At 37.7% G+C, this 16,252-nt stretch overlaps 2 long non-coding RNA genes across 4 annotated transcripts; both read left to right on the forward strand.

The window, feature by feature from the left end:
- Window positions 1-542: 542 nt before the first annotated feature.
- Window positions 543-13,514, forward strand: LOC127126503 (uncharacterized). 3 transcript variants are annotated; one of them, XR_007805009.1, is made up of 5 exons: window positions 543-834; window positions 944-1,050; window positions 1,205-1,332; window positions 12,589-13,146; window positions 13,255-13,513. It is a non-coding gene; the product is annotated as an uncharacterized LOC127126503 (long non-coding RNA). The 3 variants fall into 3 exon arrangements; XR_007805008.1 differs by lacking the exon at window positions 1,205-1,332 and adding an exon at window positions 12,327-12,454 and having other exon boundaries at window positions 13,255-13,512; XR_007805011.1 differs by lacking the exons at window positions 543-834; window positions 944-1,050; window positions 1,205-1,332 and adding exons at window positions 11,697-11,956; window positions 12,066-12,172; window positions 12,327-12,454 and having other exon boundaries at window positions 13,255-13,514.
- On the forward strand, window positions 1,986-2,482 carry LOC127126511 (uncharacterized). The gene is made up of 3 exons (XR_007805012.1): window positions 1,986-2,024; window positions 2,133-2,146; window positions 2,218-2,482. It is a non-coding gene; the product is annotated as an uncharacterized LOC127126511 (long non-coding RNA).
- Window positions 13,515-16,252: the final 2,738 nt, after the last annotated feature.

Consider the following 16,252-nt stretch of genomic DNA (forward strand, 5'->3'; position numbering starts at 1 on the left):
GTTGACGGCGATGCTTAAAAAAGCAATCGACTTACAAGGGTGTGAAAAAGGGTTCGATATTAAATCGAGAAAATATGATTTTTATAAGTTAAAAAAATGGTTTCGAATGCATGATACAATTAAAAGAAAAAAAACAAATCTATATTATTAAACAATAAATAAAAAAGGAAATATGAATAATAAAGCATAAATATAAAAGAAAATATTAAAAAAAAAGAAAAACTACACCTAGGAGTATCGAACCCACTACACTAAAGATCTAAAAGCCACTCCACTCCACCAGACCACTTACTAACTAACTGATATTTTAATGCTAACTTAACTGTATAAACTAAAATAAACTAAAAAAGAATAAAAATGAAAAAAACTAAATAATAAAAAAACTGTAGAGTCCCCTAATTAATCCCAACCCCTGACCGTTGATTTCTTCAAAAAGAGAATGGGAAATGGAAAATATTTATTGAACCTAGGAAACCTAATCATAAATTTAATGGTTTCTAAAAATAACTTATCCTGTATAATAAATTAAAAAACATTAAGAAAAAGTAACAGAGACTCGCTCTAACAAGAAACACAATCCTCAGATGTTCTCCCTATCTCTTATCCGCCGCTCTCTCTCTCTCACGATGCTCTCTACCTCTCACGATGCTCTCCACCTCTCACGATGCTATCTCTCAAACACTCTCACTCAAACTCTCAAACTCGTCTAACTCTCAATCTCAATCGCTCTCAATCTCCGCAAGAAATCGTGGCTGAAAAGAAAGAGGAGCTCACCTCCGGTGATGGTGATGGAAACGATGGGGTTCGAACCTCCCTCCTTCTCCTCTTCACAAGGTTTGCTTTTTTATTGATTTCTTTTGATTTAGGGTTTTCGGTTTGGCCGCCTCTCTCTCAATATTTTCGTCCCCCGTTCGATTTCTCTCTTTCTCCTTTTATGCTCCAGATTAAGGTTTCAGATTGATGCTCAAAGGTTCCAAAGGAGAAAGTTTCCAGAATCGCTTTTTGATGCTCAGAATTGATTGCTCTCTTTGATGCCTGGAATTGGAACGGGTAAACTGAGCATATGCTTTTCCTTCTCGCTTTTGTCTTAATCCCAAATTGGGAAATTTCTGGATTTCTACAGTTTGGTAATTATATTGTTTACTGCAGTGAAATTTGGAGCAAAACTTCTTCGTTCAATGACTGTTACATTTTCGTCATGCAGGTCTTGGATGTGTTTGTGGTTTGCAGGTTTTTGTTGCAACTCATGGTGGTAATGATCTGCTGTCATGATTGTTGAAAGGAATATTGGGAGCTACTTCTGACTTGCCGGTTATTGGAGGAGCAAACATGGTTAGAACCTTTGCTCATCCTTGACCTATCACCTTGATTCATCTTTGAACCATTATTTGTATTGTTTGGACAGTTGATTATTTGCAGTAGAATTTCATCACTTTCCATGGACGGTAACTGCCCTTGTGTTGCAGATTCGAAGATTTAAAATCAGCACCACAGAGATTATCATGTAAGCGGGGTAACAGCTGGCATCCTGAATCGTGAATCAATTCAAATGACCCTGTAGGAAATGGTAGTTGTTTTGTGGACATGGCGGAAATCATTGCACCCATCCGGCAAGGAGATAAGTGCTTGGAAACGATTTCTTGGCTTTTAGAAAACCGAAATTTTGTTGCTCTTTCTTTAATGTGAAACCTTGTATTTCCTGAGTTTGGAGATTGATCATGTTGTGAAAATTTGGTTGATGCAGGAATGGCTTTGGCTTGGATTCGTGCTCAGGAGGTTTATTCTTGCAGACAGGCTTTTCTCCAACTTGTCGGCAGCCATCAACACTTCTATAGCATCAGGTGTCAACTCGGTGATACCTTTAACATATTTCTTCAACTCATTTCCATAACACACATGAAGGGTAGCAACCGCAACACCAGCAGCAAGAGGATGCTATCTCTTCAATTTAGGACCAAATATGTCTTTCTCCTCAAAAGCCAATTCAGTAATGTCTCGTGCGAGGACAGAAAGAATTGGAAAAGGTTTGTTCTGTTTTCTAGATGGATGCTTTCTGGGGTCCACTTTCTCCACTTTCTGAATGAAAACAAGCACACAATGATGATCTAATACAATTTTCTACTCTGGTATAGGCTATATCGACATGGTTCTTCTTCTGATTATACTCATTTGAGATATCTTCTGCCAGTATCTTTGCTGATGGGAGATATACTGCAGGAAGTTCAAAAGCAAATGGAGACAAAATAATCATCAAACGAGCAAAAAGAGCATCGGCGGTCACTAAGCGTGTTCCATTTGCAGCAGGCAGAAAGGCCACCCTCCGTAGCTCTGCAACATCTCCATTTTTTCCAATCATTTGCAAGTGCTTCAAAACTGTGGAAAAAGCTGGAGGACTGCGTAGATGGAGAGAATAGCATTTGGAGGAGGCCGCTTTAGCAGATTATTGGGTTTAACACCGCGAATGTAGTGTGGCTTTGTGGAATTAAGAATTTCAAGTAGCGCTTGTAGTAGAATTTGTGATGTATTTTCCTTTTAGAAACAACAACAGGAACTTTCTTAGGCTGAACTGCTGGATTATTTTGAGAACTTTGACTATGTTTAATCTCTTCTCCATTTGAAGTTTTATGTTTCATTGATTTCTCACGTACTTCTAATAACCTTCCTCGATGTCTCTTTCCTTTATTATGATTTTCCACACTCTTGGGATTCAAAATAAGATCACAAACTTCACAGTAAAAAAAGCGGTGGTAAGCAATTCTTATTGGCATTTGAAGTCTTGTTCTGCCAAACACTGGATGGAAAACTTCCACTCTGTCTCTACCTCTCAAAGCAAAACCCAAATTATTGTAAACTTCCAAACTGGGGTCACATGTAACAACTTGTTTGTAGCGTAAAATTGCCACGTCCAACCGACCTTGATCACAGGGTATGCTGGCCAAAATCCTGCTTGTTTTATTTCTTTATGGATAAATAATATAGTAAATGAAAACCTCCATTAAAAGGTTTATGGATTAATTGTGGGTTTAAGGAATTTGGATAATTGATTATAAAAATGGATATGGATTTTAGAGATAACCTGAGACTAACCAAAATATCAATTTAAAATCAAAAGAAAACCAACAAAACCAATTAAAACCAAATCAATCTATAATTTGTTAAAATTACTTTGATATCAACTCTAACATTTATGTGGAAATAAAAAATCAATTAGAGTTTGAATCATTAGTAAAAAAACAATTAAGATTAATTCGAAATTTGGAATTAGATTTACTTTGAAATTGAATTGAAATTAAAAATTAAAAAAAAGTCAAATAACTAAAATCCATTTTGTAATCACAAAGCACCATGATCAAAAGGCTAGATAACCAATGTTTATCACAAAATATGGATTTGGGAATGAATGTATGCAAATGAACTTTAGGCCAAACGCCTAAGTGAAAAAGAAAAATGAAAGAAATTCAGGACCAAAATCGGGGTATGACAGTTGCCCCTATTTAAGTATCTTCTACTAGAGAATATGAAGCAGGACACTCTTCATATGATCATAGTGGGAGATGGTTAAATACTAAGAAGACCCGGATTTTGATCCTGAATCCCTATGACATGATGTGATATGATATGATATGCATGGATGCATGATTCTTTTTTTTAATTTTCTTCCCTGCTAGGGATATGGTAGACCCTTGACAGGGGATGCTACTAGACAGACCAATATGTGGGGAATATTGATGGTTCACAGGGAGACAGACAAATGGGGTAAAAAACAACTTGTTGGGGAAACAGTCCTGCTGGAGAATCAGACACACACTGGGGAGTATTCAAAGTGAGATTTGATAAACGACACTTAGAACACAAGGGATTTCGGTAATAAGTTCACACATGACTTGACAACGCTGGGGAATAATCATGGAGAAAAACTCTTCAGAACAGGTTCATGTATGACCTGACACCGGAATAAAGCTCAACAACAGGTTCATACATGACCTGAATAGGATTGAACAAAGAATCTTCAGAGCAGGTTCAAGTATGACCGGACCCCGGAATAAAAAGGTTCAACAACAGGTTCATACATGACCTGAATAGGATTGAACAAAGAATCTTCAGAGCAGGTTCAAGTATGACCTGACACCGGAATAAAAGGTTCAACAACAGGTTCATATATGACCTGAATAGGATTGAACAAAGAATCTTCAGAGCAGGTTCAAGTATGACCGGACCCCGGAATAAAAAGGTTCAACAACAGGTTCATACATGACCTGAATAGGATTGAACAAAGAATCTTCAGAGCAGGTTCAAGTATGACCTGACACCGGAATAAAAAGGTTCAACAACAGGTTCATACATGACCTGAATAGGATTGAACAAAGAATCTTCAGAGCAGGTTCAAGTATGACCGGACCCCGGAATAAAAGGCTCAACAACAGGTTCATACATGACCTGAATAGGATTGAACAAAGAATCTTCAGAGCAGGTTCAAGTATGACCGGACCCCGGAATAAAAGGTTCAACAACAGGTTCATATATGACCTGAATAGGATTGAACAAAGAATCTTCAGAGCAGGTTCAAGTATGACCGGACCCCGGAATAAAAGGCTCAACAACAGGTTCATACATGACCTGAATAGTATTGAACAAAAATTGGAAAAACTCTTCAGAGCAGGTTCGAGTATGACCTGACCCCGAAATAAAAGCTCAACAACAGGTTCATACATGACCTGAATAGTATTGAACAAAAATTGGAAAAACTCTTCAGAGCAGGTTCAAGTATGACCGGACCCCGGAATAGCAACAATTGGACTTTGACCGTAAGCAATGGACTACAACCAACTTTTAACGGATTTTGCCAACAACAATTGGACTTGAAAATGACTGCGAAAACCGGATGTTGGTTTAAGGGCACCAAATACAAACTGGAATCAAAGGTCAAAGGATCATAGGATCGACAACAAGACTTGGATCAATGCAAAATGAGCACGAAGTACATTTCGGCTATGCATGATTTGAATTTCCTTTTATGCATGATATATGAATGATCATGATTATGAGAATGCTGACACTGGGCAGACTGGGAGTTTGTAAAGGCTTTTTATGGAAGCTCATGATTTCTCAACACCGAGAACTCAACCAAATATTTTATGATAGATGTTGTCAAGGGAGGATTCTATCCAGTTTGATGGCCACAGCTTAGCCAATGGATCCTTTTGGAGGATTAATGAATCGTGCTAGCATAATTTTCGGGCACTCGTCTTAAACTCAATAGTTGTTGACGTATGGCAGAATTTGTTTGAGCAATTTGAAAGTACGAAGAAAGAGGTTCTGCCCCTCTGTGGCTCATCTTGCCCCAGTTTGTTGGGTCTTTGGAAATGTTCACCTTGAAAGTGGATTTGGAAACAACTCTCCATGAGACTACCTCGAGAGGGCTTGCCCCAAGTGTTTGAATCTTGCAATGGTCCGCACTTGACTAACCAAATGTTGGAATGGCAGACTCTTGGTTGTCTATCTTTTGGATAGTTGGACTCATTGAGCTCTGAGGTGGCTTGCCCCAGCCTAAGTCTTGAAGCAAATTACTCTTGGCTAACTGAACCTTGGAGTGATTGGACTTACTGAGCTCTGAGGTGGCTTGCCCCGGTCTGATTCTTGAAGCAGATTACTCTTGGCTAGATGACCCTTAGGGTGATTAGCTCGAATTAACTGATGCTCAAAGTGATTTGCCCCCGAATAGACTTCTTTCACTCCATCAAGTTCCTCAACTGTATTTGGAATTTCTTGATGCTAAGTGTTGACTTGCAAATAAGATTGTTCATTCAAAAATGGTAATTTTAATGCAGTGTTTATGCAAAAAATTTGAAATCAAAATTTATTGATATGAACAGGTGAAATACAGTGAACGAGTCGTTGATAAGAACACAATGGTGATCAAGTCATTCACAGTATACAAGTTGGTGCTATCGAATGATTTACAAAAATCGTTTGGAGTCAAGTTAACACAAACTTGTTATAGTATGCTTTCAAAATAAACCCTGCCTCAATTAGGTCTTTTAAGGGTTGTAACGTGGTCTGGTTCGCGGTTTCTTGAAACAAAAGGATATAAGGCTCAAAATTTGTTTTTACCCACCCCTTCTTCTTGATGATCTCCAGTTCCTACGTTCAGTTAATTCAATACACGCATTCGACTTCCAAGAGGGTTCGAAGGTGTGATGAGGATTCAAGACGAATTTTCTTGAAATGGCAGTCACCATATTTTTTGTCGAGGATTTAATGACCTCTTTTGATTGATTTTCTTTATCCCTAATTTTGCCTGGACCGCTTCTTTGAAGCTTTTGGTCCATCGGGATGCCCTAACTTTTGCCTAAGTCATTTTGTGGTTTTTGACTTAGCGAGCTTTTTTTTCAATCTTTTTTTTAAAAGGTGTTGACTGCCATATTATTGGTGGATAAGGATCAACCAACACTAATTTTAGCTTTTCTCAACTTCTTCGACACCTCAACATGTGCGCGAAGGATAACATGTGGTTGAACCTAATTGGAGGGTGTACATATGGACGATTTTTTTTAAAAGATCGAATGCACAATCAAATTATCTGAACATAACTACCCTGCCCCAGCTTAAGATTAAGGGTTTTAGATCCGAAATAAACACCAACTTCTAGGCTCAAAGTGGTTGTCTAGGGATTAACTCCTTATTACTCCAGTGTTTGGGGATTTGAAACAATGCCTTACATCATCGACAAGGTTTTCTTCAAAAGCATACCACAACAATTTCAGGTGTTTCGTTTTCATCATCCTCCCTCCAATCTTTGTTAACACAACAGTTTGATAAACAAAAGTGAATGAGAGGAGAATTTTTGTTTTTTAACATAAATGAAAAACGAGTGAATACGAATGGATTAATTCAAAAGATGCATAAACATTTCATTAATCTTACCAACTCAAATAAAACAACAATGTTTAAAAGCAAATAACAACCAACATGCAAAGAAACTACAAAAGAAGTGTTTAAACAGCCAAATGATTGCCAACTTTAGGGAATTGACCTCTTCAAACTTGAAGATTGGGATCAACCAGCTTTTTGACATGATGATCTTCAAATTCTTTTCTTTCAATCTCATCGTCGAACGCAACCCTCTTGGATCCACTACTCACTTCTCCTTTTCTTTCATTGGTATAGGTCGTGACATTGGAAATCCAAGGCGGTATCTCAATGCTCTTACCAGGAAACAATGATAGCTCATTAGCCACATCCCTGACATCTTCCTTGTGGTACAAAACCTTGAGGGGTCTCAAGGGTCCTTTCCCTTTCCCATTACCTGGCTCAGAAATCAAGGCATATGTACCTGAGCCTTCCTCCTTGAGTGTTGGTGACCTTATGTCAATCAATCTTTGCAGCTTGAGCTTAAAACTCTTGCATTCCTCGATGGAGTGCCCCATTGTTCCAGTATGGTATTCGCACTTGATCTTCGGGTAATCTTCTTCAAAGACTAAGCTCTTCTTGTTAATCAGTCCTCGTACCAAGGCTTTTAGCGCGAAGCAAGAATCTAGGTCATGTCCCAATGCCCCTTTATGGAATTCACACGTTGCATTTGGATTGTACCATGGCAGGTATGGTGACACAGGCGTGAGAGCTCGAGGTGTCACCAAAGCATTTTGGATCAGTTGCGGGTATAGCTTGCTATATGGCACCGGAATCGAGTCATTGTGATCCTTGTTCCTCTTGTTATGATTCTGATTTTTGTTCTGAACCTGGCTTGGGTGACCTTGAGGAGCAATAGCCAGAGGATGTTGATGATGACGTCTTGAGGGAGGTCCATATGCCGGTAGGCGAGGAGTTGCCACATAGAATTTCCCTTGACTTGGGGTGACACCAGATGGATGCGGGGTAGTAGCTTTCTTTGTTGCAGCAGTGTATATTGGGTGACCCTCTTTTCTCAACAAGACTTGCAGGGTTTCCAAGACCCATCTCATTTGGCTCTTCAAAAGATTAAGTTCCTCCTTCAGCGCTTCTTGGCTTTTCCTTAGCTCGTCCATCATCCCCTGAGACATGGTTCTTTGTTCTAACGCGTGTTGAGAATCACTTTGCTTCACGGACAAAAGATGGATGAGTTTTTTTGGTATTTTGTCTGGAGAATGACATGGATTATGATGAGATGCAGATGCAATGAATGAATGCAATGCAAGCATGCATATTTGTTTTTTTCTTCAATACACGGGTTCAAAAGTCCGAGGTACTGATAAATTTGATTGCTTTTCCAAAACGGGGTTCTCACCGGGTATGATCTAGGGCTTTGTTACAAAGGATCCCCAGAGTCATTGATTCACAAGAATGTTTGACGCTTACGGGAAATACTTTCCGGTCGTCAACTCCATCAAGGGAATCTATTCTAGGTGAGGTTCTCGTACCGACCCTTACGAAGTATTCACCTCGGGAGTCCGTACTACGCAACCATCGACTGGGTTCTAGACAGGGTACTCAGAGTCATGGATTCAAAAGACTGTTTAACGCTTACGGAAAATACTTTCCGGTCATCAACTCCATCTGGAGAATCTATTCTGAGCGAGGTTCTCGTATCGATCCTTACGAGGTATCCACCTCGAGAATCCATACTACGCAACCATCATTTCTAGTTGGCCAAAGGTTTAATGTTCTAAAAGGTCCTTAGAGTCATGGACCCCTTTGAAACATCGCCGCTTACGAGGTATACACCTCGGGCGACAATATTTGCAAAAGGATCTACTCTAAGTGAGGTTCTCGTACCGACTCTTACGAAGTATACACCTCGGGAGTCTGTACTACTCAACCATCGTCCTATCTTATGTTTTTTCTTTTTCACTCTAGACTCGGGTGTAGAGTCTTTCCCACATGGTTTGCAATCAAATACCCAAGTACCAACAATCACAATAGAACCAATATACAACAGATATCAATATAACAATAAAGATATTAAAAGCAATAAATAAGGGAAAATCCATAAAATTAAACAAACAAAGGCACACAAACGTCCTAACTAGGCTTGACTCGCTTAGAATTTGGTGATCCCCAGCAGAGTCGCCATCTGACGCACCTCGAAAAAATGGGGATACGACTTCAAAGCGAAGAGCGATCGCACGCTCGCAATGATGGACTGAACAGAGTCGCCACCGAACTTTATTTATTCCTAAAAAAGAAAGGGGAAATATCGATAAAACCCAAGACAAATGAAAGGATAAGATATGGTCATCGCAACCAATATCAGGGTTCGGGAGTCGATTACGCAAGGGGAAGGTATTAGCACCCCTCACGTCCGTTGTACTCAACGGGAACCATTAGGTCAGTTGTGTGCGTTAATGTTAGTTTGAAATGATAGGCTTTTCAAGTTATTAGGTGGGAAAGAATGAATATAAGAGAGAAGAAATATTTTTGGATTTTCACGAAGGACTAAACCTAAGTTTTTTTATTAATGGGCCTGACAAGATTTATAAATCCTGCTCCTACGTATCTCAAAAGAGAAATCAAGGCTTACGTAGTTCTGGGTAGAAAAATGTTTGTTTGTTGGTCGATTTTAGCGAAAGCTATACTGTATTAATCGACATAAACATTGTTTTACCCAAAACAGATGAGGAGTGGACGCATACCACACATCGAACGGATTTATAAATCTACATTCGGAAAAGCGTCATTTAACTCTACTCAACAATCGTGGCCGAAACATTGTTTTGTATCACTTAAGACAATATATCTTTCGTTTATGAAAAAGGTTTTTGATTAATCGCACGGCGGCGAGAAAAGAGTTTGATTGGTTGACGTATTTTGAGTGATGGCGAGAACTTGGATGAGCGAGATATACATCTCGAATCCTAGCCTCAGGAGTGCATGGTATACACCATGTTCCATTTCCATCTTTATTGAAAGAGTTTAAGATAGGAATTAAGTATTTTGGAATTTGATTGAGAAAGGGTTTGAAGAAAACACATTGACAATTTTAGGCGATGGCGAGAGTTAAGATTGGCGAGACATACGTCTCGAATCTTAACCTCAGGAGTGCATGGTATACACCATGTTCCATTTCCACCTTTATTGAGAAAGTATTAAATAAGATTTAGGTATCTTAGATTTGATTGAGAAAGGGTTTGACGAAACCACATTGACAATTTTAGACGATGGCGAGAGTTAAGATTGGCGAGACATACGTCTCGAATCTTAACCTCAGGAGTGCATGGTATACACCATGTTCCATTTCCACCTTTATTGAAAAGTGTTTAGATAGGGATTAGGTATTTTGAGTTTTGTTATGAAAATGACTTGACCTAGATCAAGTATTGATGGATGTTGGAGAAAAGATTTGAATGAGTGTTTGAGGGAAACAAAGTGGATAAATTTGGATGATGGCGAGAGCTAGGATTGGCGAGATATACATCTCGAATCCTAGTCTCAGGAGTGCGTGGTATACACCACGTTCCACTTTCATCTTTATTGAAAAGGTCTTAATTATGAATTAATATTTTTGAGTTTTTGATTATGAAAATGGCTTGACGTTGGATCAAGCATTTGATGAAGTTTTTGAAATGGGATGGGATAGGAGGGAGAAATGAGTTGATTTGTTTATTGAGAAAAAGCTCGACGTTGAATCGAGTCATATTTTTGTATTTTTGAAATTGTTGATTTTATTCTTATGTTAGTAGCTAACTAAACAGTCAAACAAATAAAGAAATAAAACAGTACAAAATTATTACATATCGGGGAAGTGGGGTACATTTTGTCAAATGGGGATTAAAACAATCATGAAATGATTAAATCGGACCCAAACAAATAATGCATGAGTGTAAGTGCAAGAGAACCGGCTCATTGTAAGAAAGCCCAAGAGTAAGCTATGTGAGGTTGACGGCGATGCTTAAAAAAGCAATCGACTTACAAGGGTGTGAAAAAGGGCTCGATATTAAATCGAGAAAATATGATTTTTATAAGTTAAAAAAATGGTTTCGAATGCATGATACAATTAAAAGAAAAAAAACAAATCTATATTATTAAACAATAAATAAAAAAGGAAATATGAATAATAAAGCATAAATATAAAAGAAAATATTAAAAAAAAAGAAAAACTACACCTAGGAGTATCGAACCCACTATGTGAGGTTGACGGCGATGCTTAAAAAAGCAATCGACTTACAAGGGTGTGAAAAAGGGCTCGATATTAAATCGAGAAAATATGATTTTTATAAGTTAAAAAAATGGTTTCGAATGCATGATACAATTAAAAGAAAAAAAACAAATCTATATTATTAAACAATAAATAAAAAAGGAAATATGAATAATAAAGCATAAATATAAAAGAAAATATTAAAAAAAAAGAAAAACTACACCTAGGAGTATCGAACCCACTACACTAAAGATCTAGAAGCCACTCCCCTCCACCAGACCACTTACTAACTAACTGATATTTTAATGCTAACTTAACTATATAAACTAAAATAAACTAAAAAAGAATAAAAATGAAAAAAACTAAATAATAAAAAAACTGTAGAGTCCCCTAATTAATCCCAACCCCTGACCGTTGATTTCTTCAAAAAGAGAATGGGAAATGGAAAATATTTATTGAACCTAGGAAACCTAATCATAAATTTAATGGTTTTTAAAAATAACTTATTCTGTATAATAAATTAAAAAACATTAAGAAAAAGTAACAGAGACTCGCTTTAACAAGAAACACAATCCTCAGATGTTCTCCCTATCTCTTATCCGCCTCTCTCTCTCTCGCGATGCTCTCCACCTCTCACGATGCTCTCTACCTCTCACGATTCTCTCCACCTCTCACGATGCTCTCTCTCAAACACTCTCACTCAAACTCTCAAACTCGTCTAACTCTCAATCTCAATCGCTCTCAATCTCCGCAAGAAATCGTGGCTGAAAAGAAAGAGGAGCTCACCTCCGGTGATGGTGATGGAAACGATGGGGTTCGAACCTCCCTCCTTCTCCTCTTCACAAGGTTTGCTTTTTTATTGATTTCTTTTGATTTAGGGTTTTCGGTTTGGCCGCCTCTCTCTCAATATTTTCGTCCCCCGTTCGATTTCTCTCTTTCTCCTTTTATGCTCCAGATTAAGGTTTTAGATTGATGCTCAAAGGTTCCAAAGGAGAAAGTTTCCAGAATCGCTTTTTGATGCTCAGAATTGATTGCTCTCTTTGATGCCTGGAATTGGAACGGGTAAACTGAGCATATGCTTTTCCTTCTCGCTTTTGTCTTAATCCCAAATTGGGAAATTTCTGGATTTCTACAGTTTGGTAATTATATTGTTTACTGCAGTGAAATTTGGAGCAAAACTTCTTCGTTCAATGACTGTTACATTTTCGTCATGCAGGTCTTGGATGTGTTTGTGGTTTGCAGGTTTTTGTTGCAACTCATGGTGGTAATGATCTGCTGTCATGATTGTTGAAAGGAATATTGGGAGCTACTTCTGACTTGCCGGTTATTGGAGGAGCAAACATGGTTAGAACCTTTGCTCATCCTTGACCTATCACCTTGATTCATCTTTGAACCATTATTTGTATTGTTTGGACAGTTGATTATTTGCAGTAGAATTTCATCACTTTCCATGGACGGTAACTGCCCTTGTGTTGCAGATTCGAAGATTTAAAATCAGCACCACAGAGATTATCATGTAAGCGGGGTAACAGCTGGCATCCTGAATCGTGAATCAATTCAAATGACCCTGTAGGAAATGGTAGTTGTTTTGTGGACATGGCGGAAATCATTGCACCCATCCGACAAGGAGATAAGTGCTTGGAAACGATTTCTTGGCTTTTAGAAAACCGAAATTTTGTTGCTCTTTCTTTAATGTGAAACCTTGTATTTCCTGAGTTTGGAGATTGATCATGTTGTGAAAATTTGGTTGATGCAGGAATGGCTTTGGCTTGGATTCGTGCTCAGGAGGTTTATTCTTGCAGACAGGCTTTTCTCCAACTTGTCGGCAGCCATCAACACTTCTATAGCATCAGGTGTCAACTCGGTGATACCTTTAACATATTTCTTCAACTCATTTCCATAACACACATGAAGGGTAGCAACCGCAACACCAGCAGCAAGAGGATGCTATCTCTTCAATTTAGGACCAAATATGTCTTTCTCCTCAAAAGCCAGTTCAGTAATGTCTCGTGCGAGGACAGAAAGAATTGGAAAAGGTTTGTTCTGTTTTCTAGATGGATGCTTTCTGGGGTCCACTTTCTCCACTTTCTGAATGAAAACAAGCACACAATGATGATCTAATACAATTTTCTACTCTGGTATAGGCTATATCGACATGGTTCTTCTTCTGATTATACTCATTTGAGATATCTTCTGCCAGTATCTTTGCTGATGGGAGATATACTGCAGGAAGTTCAAAAGCAAATGGAGACAAAATAATCATCAAACGAGCAAAAAGAGCATCGGCGGTCACTAAGCGTGTTCCATTTGCAGCAGGCAGAAAGGCCACCCTCCGTAGCTCTGCAACATCTCCATTTTTTCCAATCATTTGCAAGTGCTTCAAAACTGTGGAAAAAGCTGGAGGACTGCGTAGATGGAGAGAATAGCATTTGGAGGAGGCCGCTTTAGCAGATTATTGGGTTTAACACCGCGAATGTAGTGTGGCTTTGTGGAATTAAGAATTTCAAGTAGCGCTTGTAGTAGAATTTGTGATGTATTTTCCTTTTAGAAACAACAACAGGAACTTTCTTAGGCTGAACTGCTGGATTATTTTGAGAACTTTGACTATGTTTAATCTCTTCTCCATTTGAAGTTTTATGTTTCATTGATTTCTCACGTACTTCTAATAACCTTCCTCGATGTCTCTTTCCTTTATTATGATTTTCCACACTCTTGGGATTCAAAATAAGATCACAAACTTCACAGTAAAAAAAGCGGTGGTAAGCAATTCTTATTGGCATTTGAAGTCTTGTTCTGCCAAACACTGGATGGAAAACTTCCACTCTGTCTCTACCTCTCAAAGCAAAACCCAAATTATTGTAAACTTCCAAACTGGGGTCACATGTAACAACTTGTTTGTAGCGTAAAATTGCCACGTCCAACCGACCTTGATCACAGGGTATGCTGGCCAAAATCCTGCTTGTTTTATTTCTTTATGGATAAATAATATAGTAAATGAAAACCTCCATTAAAAGGTTTATGGATTAATTGTGGGTTTAAGGAATTTGGATAATTGATTATAAAAATGGATATGGATTTTAGAGATAACCTGAGACTAACCAAAATATCAATTTAAAATCAAAAGAAAACCAACAAAACCAATTAAAACCAAATCAATCTATAATTTGTTAAAATTACTTTGATATCAACTCTAACATTTATGTGGAAATAAAAAATCAATTAGAGTTTGAATCATTAGTAAAAAAACAATTAAGATTAATTCGAAATTTGGAATTAGATTTACTTTGAAATTGAATTGAAATTAAAAATTAAAAAAAAGTCAAATAACTAAAATCCATTTTGTAATCACAAAGCACCATGATCAAAAGGCTAGATAACCAATGTTTATCACAAAATATGGATTTGGGAATGAATGTATGCAAATGAACTTTAGGCTAAACGCCTAAGTGAAAAAGAAAAATGAAAGAAATTCAGGACCAAAATCGGGGTATGACAGAAGTCAAAAATTTCTTTGTTTCTAATATTCCATTACTATAAGACTTTTATAAAATTCGGAAAGATTAAAGGGATCCAGGCTTGAATCGTGAACGCAACACTTTCTTATAGTATCTCAAATCATGGCCACCGACGCTTCTGTTTCAAGCATTAAACTGATGAACCAGGACCTTGTTAAGTTAGATCGTTTCGATGGAACAAACTATACCCGCTGGCAAGACAAAATGACATTTCTCCTGACCGCCCTGAAAATTCAATATGCCTTGGATCCTGATCTGGAGGCAATTCCAGAACCAACTGAGAATGACACTGATGAAGTAAAAAAGGAGAGAAAGAAACGAAAAGAAGATGAACTGCTTTGTCGTGGATCCATGTTGTTGTAATAAGCTACACACCCCCACACTCTGAAATAACCAATATTTGGTGGTCTTCCTTTCCATTTCCCATATGGAGAAATACCAGTTGTTTTTAAAGGAATCATGTTCATTATGTGATATGCGGACAATAGTGCTTCACCCCATAAATTAAATGGTAATTCTGAATGCATTAACATAGCATTTATCATCTCTTGATATGTTCTATTTTTTCTTTCGACCATGCCATTTTGTTGTGGTGTGTGGGGCGCAGAACATTCGTGTATGATGCCATATTCTTCACAATATGCATCAAATTCTGCTGAGAAATATTCTCCGCCTCTATCGCTCCTAAGTACTTTTATAGTTGTACTTAATTAATTTTCTACTTCTGCTTTATATGTCTTAAAGGCATTAAAAGCATCATCTTTATGCTTTAAGAGATATACATGTGTGAACCTAGAGATATCATCAATAAACGTTATAAAATAACGGTTTCCCCCACGGGTCAACATACCATTAAATTACACAAATCAGAGTGCACAAGATCTAGCACGCTTGTTTTTCTTTCAACACTTTTGAAAGGTTTCTTTATCAATTTTGATTTAACACATATTTCACATTTTTCGAAATCATGAATGTTGCATGATATCAAACCGGATTTAATTAGTCTATTCATAGTACTAATACAAATATGTGTCAATCTAGAGTGCCATAAAGAAGACGATTCAAGCATGTAAGCAGAATTAGAAATTTCATTAATAATATTGTTGGTAGTACAAAGTTTGATCATTCCTTCAGCGAAATATCCTTTTCCTACAAATGTACCATTACGGGTCAATATTAATTTGCCCGATTCATATACAGATTTAATACCCGGTTTTCCCAATAAGTCCCCACTAACAAGGTTTCTATTCATATCAGGAACATGAAGCACATTAACAAGAGTTACTTTCTTTCCGGAAGTGAAGTTGAGTTCGACGGATCCTGTTCCAACGACTTTAGATCGCACTTCATTTCCCATTTGCACTTCTTGTCCATCATTGACTTCAGTATAGGTTTTGAATGCTGTTTTATCATAAGATACATGCACAGTTGCACATGTGTCATACCACCATCCTTGCACTTTGCCTTTGATTGCCATAATTTCGCTTACCGTAGTGATTATGTCGTCATCGGCATGAACAACATTGACCTCATTTTTGGACTTATTGTGCCTGCAATCTCGAGCATAATGTCTGGGTTTGCCACATACATAACAACCATTTTTAGTACCTTTTGGTCCGCCAGAATT

Source organism: Lathyrus oleraceus, chromosome 1 (genome assembly GCF_024323335.1).
Source record: "Lathyrus oleraceus cultivar Zhongwan6 chromosome 1, CAAS_Psat_ZW6_1.0, whole genome shotgun sequence".
In the NCBI taxonomy this organism is placed as follows: Eukaryota; Viridiplantae; Streptophyta; class Magnoliopsida; order Fabales; family Fabaceae; genus Lathyrus; species Lathyrus oleraceus.